The sequence below is a fragment of the Hemitrygon akajei genome, unplaced genomic scaffold (genome assembly GCF_048418815.1).
Source record: "Hemitrygon akajei unplaced genomic scaffold, sHemAka1.3 Scf000038, whole genome shotgun sequence".
NCBI classification, from domain to species: Eukaryota; Metazoa; Chordata; class Chondrichthyes; order Myliobatiformes; family Dasyatidae; genus Hemitrygon; species Hemitrygon akajei.
In genome coordinates this window covers 7,543,856-7,549,855 of record NW_027331924.1, presented here as the reverse complement: position 1 = coordinate 7,549,855, position 6,000 = coordinate 7,543,856, and positions in this window count along the sequence as shown.

Below are 6,000 nucleotides of genomic sequence, written 5' to 3'. Positions count from 1 at the left end.
GAGATAGGACTGGGAGGAAACTCCGGACAATAGGCCCCGATCCACGGCGGGGAAAGCCCGGGCTCCCCCTGTGTGGCTGAAACATCTCACGGAATCTCCGCCCGAATCTTCACCTCCGCCATCGGAAGGGTTCAAAACTCCGGCCGCTGTTGCAGCCTTTACCCGGGGAGCTGCTCCCAATCTCGGGTCTCTCACCGGGTCCACTCGTTCCCGATTCCAAACTTCGGTCCGCCCAACGTCCCGCCCACTGACACTCCTCAGCCAATGGAGGCAAGATTCTCCCAGTGGTGTTCTCTGATTGGCTGTGAGTTTATCCGAGGGCGGGCTGCTGCCGGGGTGGGGGGGGGGGGGGGCTGGAGATGTCTGTCACAGTTTGATCTCAGAATCAAAGCAAGTTCACCGAGCCTCAAAGTTCAAAGTAAATTTTATTATCATTTTAAATTTTTTAAATTTTTATTAAACACAAACAAAAACAGAAACACTAAACATATGCTAAAAAAGCCAGGGAGTCACACAAAAGCAGCAACAAATATATAACTATTAATTTTAAATATACAAATAAACAAGGAAATCCGCTCTAAATATTGTTGGACAGAAGGAACTGTATCTAAGAGGAGTCACAAAACAGGAACATTTACAGAGATAACCCAAAACGTTGACAGATTTGTACAGTCTTTACAGCCTTCTGGTTATGGGAAGTTTTCAGAGGATAAACGTATAGTTTGAAGTCTGACATCAAAATATAAATGAAGGTTTCTTATTGCCGTGATTGCATTTATGGATATAAAATTTGCTGTAAATTAACAAAAGATTTATGATAAAGAAATGATCCCTATGAGATTTGGTGTTATTAGTAAACCCAAATAAGACGTTTTGAAAACAAAAAGTAAAATCCACATTAATATATTGATCTATAAATTGACCAACATCAAAATAAAATGTTTTAACATATTCACAATCCCAAAACAGATGAAATAAATTCTCTGGATATAAACCACAAAAAGAACAGTTAGTTTCAATATCAGAATTAACCCTTGTCAAATAAACATTGGTTGGATAATATCAATGTATAATTTTAAATAAGCCCCAGATACTCCTCCACCTCAGATTCCCCAAGCGACTATTCCAAAAACTAACAGAGTACATACAAGTCGCCACATACAACTCCTACAAACATACAGAGCAAAGCTACAGAATGGTAACTATATTTGGATCACTGAAACATCAACCAGACTGCAGAAGTCAACAAGCTTCGCCAATGCAAATAAACAACGAGAACATGAAACAACCGCCGCGGCTGCCGATAGATGTCCGGTGCTCTCAGCGCTCCCTGTTCAATCTGACAGGACAAGAAACAGTGAGGCGCAAAGGTAAACTCGTGTTTCAGAAAATAAGGAATAGAGAAGGCATGGCCATTGGGCCCCTTGCACCTCTTCTGCCCTTCACTCAGAACATGCTTGACTTTTGACCTCAGCACCACTTTCCTGCAACTTCCCATCACCGCTGAGCCCCAGGATATGTCTATTCAATTTAGAAACATTGTGGAGATATTTGCAATGATTCACTGCACTCTGGGTGAGGAAATTTCTCCTCATCTCAGTCCTGCTGAGTTGTCCTTGGATTTAAAGTCTGTGAACGCTGTTTCCACACCTTATGGGAAACTTCATTCCAGCCCTTCCGCTGTAAATATCCTGTGAGATTGAATTTCTCTAATTCTGAGACAGGAATGTGATCTGTCTCAGTCAAACCACCTCTTATTTCACTCATTTTGAGACAGTCCCAGTACAAAGATTTGTTGTGGGAGCATCTCTATGGACAGCAGGTGAGTGCAGTTATCCTGTGTTGTTCCACAGACTGATGGTTGAGGGGTAGTAACTGTTCCTGACCCTGGTGGGGCGAGAACTGAGGCTCTTGTACCTTCTACCTGATTACAGCAGTGAGAAAAGAGCCTGCCTGTGTGGTGAGCCTGAACACAGCCGCCTGTATCACCGTCCCCTCTGGCCTGCCCTATCTGGGAGCAAAGGGATTGTGGAGAGTAAATGTGGTACTCTGTCGAGTATCACTGTGATCTGCCCCTCTGGCCTGTCCTATTCGGGACCAAAGGGATTGTGGAGAGTAAATGTGGTACTCTGTCGAGTATCACTGTGATCTGTCCCCTCTGGCCTGTCCTATCCGGGACCAAAGGGATTGTGGAGAGTAAATGTGGTACTCTGTCGAGTATCACTGTGATCTGTCCCATCTGGCCTGTCCTATCCGGGACCAAACGGATTGTGGAGAGTAAATGTGGTACTCTGTAGAGTATCACTGTGATCCGTCCCTACTGGCCTGCCCTACCCGGGACCAAAGGGATTGTGGAGAGTGAATATGGTACTCTGTCGAGTTTCACTGTGATCCGTCCCCTCTGGCATGCCCTATCCGGGACCAAAGGGATTGTGGAGAGTAAATGTGGAACTCTGTCGAGTATCACTGTGATCCGTCCCTTCCGGCCTGCCCTAACCGGGACCAAAGGGATTGTGGAGAGTAACTGTGGTACTCTGTCGAGCATCACTGTGATCCGTCCCCTCCAGCCTGCCCTATCCGGGAGCAAAGGGATTGTGGAGAGTAAATGTGGTACTCTGTCGTATCACTGTGATCCGTCCCCTCTGGCCTGCCCTATTCGGGACCAAAGGGATTGTTGAGAGTAAATGTGGTACCCTGTCGAGTATCACTGTGATCCGTCCCCTCTGGCCTGCCCTATTCGGGACCAAAGGGATTGTGGAGAGTGAATGTGGTACTCTGTCGAGTATCACTGTAGTCAGTCCCCTCTGGCCTGCCCTGTCCGGGACCAAAGGGATTGTGGAGAGTGAATGTGGTACTCTGTCGAGTATCACTGTGATTCGTCCCCTCTGGCCTGCCCTGTCCGGGACCAAAGGGATTGTGGAGAGTGAATGTGGTACTCTGTCGAGTATCACTGTGATTCGTCCCCTCTGGCCTGCCCTATCCGGGACCAAAGGGATTGTGGAGAGTGAATGTGGTACTCTGTCGAGTATCACTGTGATTCGTCCCCTCTGGCCTGCCCTGTCCGGGACCAAAGGGATTGTGGAGAGTGAATGTGGTACTCTGTCGAGTATCACTGTGATCCGTCCCCTCTGGCCTGTCCTATCCGGGACCATAGGGATTTTGGAGAGTAAATGTGGTACTCTGTCGAGTATCACTGTGATCTGTCCCCTCTGGCCTGCCCTACCCGGGAGCAAAGGGATTGTGGAGAGTAACTGTGGTACTCTGTCGAGTATTACTGTGATCCGTCCCCTCTGGCCTGCCCTATCCGGGACCAAAGGAATAGTGGAGAGTAAATGTGGTACTCTGTCGAGTATTACTGTGATCCGTCCCCTCTGACCTGCCCTATCCGGGACCAAAGGGATTGTGGAGAGTAAATGTGGTACTATGTCGAGTATCACTGTGATCCGTCCCCTCTGGCCTGCCCTATCCGGGACCAAAGGGATTGTGGAGAGTAAATGTGGTACTCTGTCGAGTATCACAGTGATCCGTCCCCTCTGGCCTGCCTTATCCGGGACCAAAGGGATTGTGGAGAGTAAATGTGCTACTCTGTCGCGTATTGCTGTGATCCAGGCTCTCTTCCTGCCCATTATTCTTGTCTGTGATTGCAGTGCGACAATATCTGGCCCAATGTCCCCTCTTTCTACAAACCCCGTCTCTGTCCTTAGCCAAGTGTCCTCTTCATCTGCACCGTCCGCACGATCCTGCCACCCGTTCTGGGTTCTTCGTCGGGACCCGAACTCCATCTCCTCACTACCGGTTCTCTGTGCACACTCTCGCTTTTCCCCAGTCCCTTTAAAGAGTCAATTGCGCTCCATATTCATCAGAATTTATGTCACCCGTGGGCCAGGTCTGACACAGCGAATTGAGAGTAGTTAACTTAAAGGATTGGGCAGGCTTGGGTCTGAGACAGTTTAGAAAAGTCTGCACTGCCAGCTGGACATATTGATCTGTCCAGGGGTTTGCCGGCATTGGACTTTCACGTATCCTTAAAACGAGCTATAAAGTACGCAAGGGATTCTCCTTTTTTCTGTAGTTATCGGGTAAACTCACCAAAATCCGCGTGCAGTCGGGCTGCCATTCAAATGGGTTCCCTTACCTCAGCGACCCACCGTGCCATGGCTTGTATTACATCAGCCCCTCTGGTGGCTCCCGGTCACCTTCGGGCATCTGCCTGGGAAAGGGGAACCCACTCCCTGTCCGAGAGGTTCCATATATAACCCTGAGGAGTGGCACAAGTCCTCGGGCAGGGTCTGGAAAGGGGAACCCACTCCCTGTCCCTGTCCGAGAGGTTCCATATATAACCCTGAGGAGTGGCACAAGTCCCCGGGCAGGGTCTGGAAAGGGGAACCCGCTCCCTGTCCCTGTCCGAGAGGTTCCATATATAACCCTGAGGAGTGGCACAAGTCCCCGGGCAGGGTCTGGAAAGGGGAACCCACTCCCTGTCCCTGTCCGAGAGGTTCCATATATAACCCTGAGGAGTGGCACAAGTCCCCGGGCAGGGTCTGGAAAGGGGAACCCACTCCCTGTCCCTGTCCGAGAGGTTCCATATATAACCCTGAGGAGTGGCAGAAGTCCCCGGGCAGGGCCTGGAAAGGGGAACCCACTCCCTGTCCCTGTCCGAGAGGTTCCATATATAACCCTGAGGAGTGGCACAAGCCCCCGGGCAGGGTCTGGAAATGGGAACCCACCCCCTGTCCCTGTTCGAGAGGTTCCATATATAACCCTGAGGAGTGGCACAACTCCCCGGGCAGGGTCTGGAAAGGGGAACCCACTCCCTGTCCCTGTCCAAGAGGTTCCATATATAACCCCGAGGAGTGCAGGCAAGTCCCCAGGAGGGTCTGGAAAGGGGAACCCACTCCCTGTCCCTGTCCGAGAGGTTCCATATATAACCCTGAGGAGTGGCACAAGTCCCCGGGCAGGGCCTGGAAAGGGGAACCCACTCCCTGTCCCTGTCCGAGAGGTTCCATATATAACCCTGAGGAGTGGCACAAGCCCCCGGGCAGGGTCTGGAAATGGGAACCCACCCCCTGTCCCTGTTCGAGAGGTTCCATATATAACCCTGAGGAGTGGCACAACTCCCCGGGCAGGGTCTGGAAAGGGGAACCCACTCCCTGTCCCTGTCCAAGAGGTTCCATATATAACCCCGAGGAGTGCAGGCAAGTCCCCAGGAGGGTCTGGAAAGGGGAACCCACTCCCTGTCCCTGCCCGAGAGGTTCCATATATAACCCTGAGGAATGGCACAAGTCCCCAGGCAGGGTCTGGAAAGGGGAACCCACTCCCTGTCCCTGTCCTAGAGGTTCCATATATAACCCTGAGGAGTGGCTCAAGTCCCCGGGCAGGGTCTGGAAAGGGGAACTCACTCCCTGTCCCTGCCCGAGAGGTTCCATATATAACCCTGAGGAGTGGCATAAGTCCCTGGGCAGGGTCTGGAAAGGGGAACCCACTCACTGTCCCTGTCCGAGAGGTTCCATATATAACCCTGAGGAGTGGCACGTCCCCGGTCAGGGTCTGGAAAGGGGAACCCACTCCCTGTCCCTGCCCGAGAGATTCCATATGTAACCCTGAGGAGTGCAGACAGGTCCCCGGGCAGGGTCTGGAAAGGGGAACCCACTCCCTGTCCCTGCCCGAGATGTTCCATATATAACCCTGAGGAGTGGCACAAGTCCCCGGGCAGTGTCTGGAAAGTGGAACCCACTCCCTGTCCCTGTCCGAGAGGTTCCATATATAACCCTGAGGAGTGGCACAAGTCCCCGGGCAGGGTCTGGAAAGGGGAACCCACTCCCTGTCCCTGGCCGAGTGGTTCCATATATAACCCTGCGCAGTGGGACAAGTTCCCGGGTAGGGTCCGGAGAGTTTGGCAAGTCTGTGTGAGCCAATTATGGAACGCCATTGTTTTTTCTAGCGGGTCAGAAGCATCACTAATCATACTCCACATCTCACTGGGGTCCAGGGCTTTGAAAT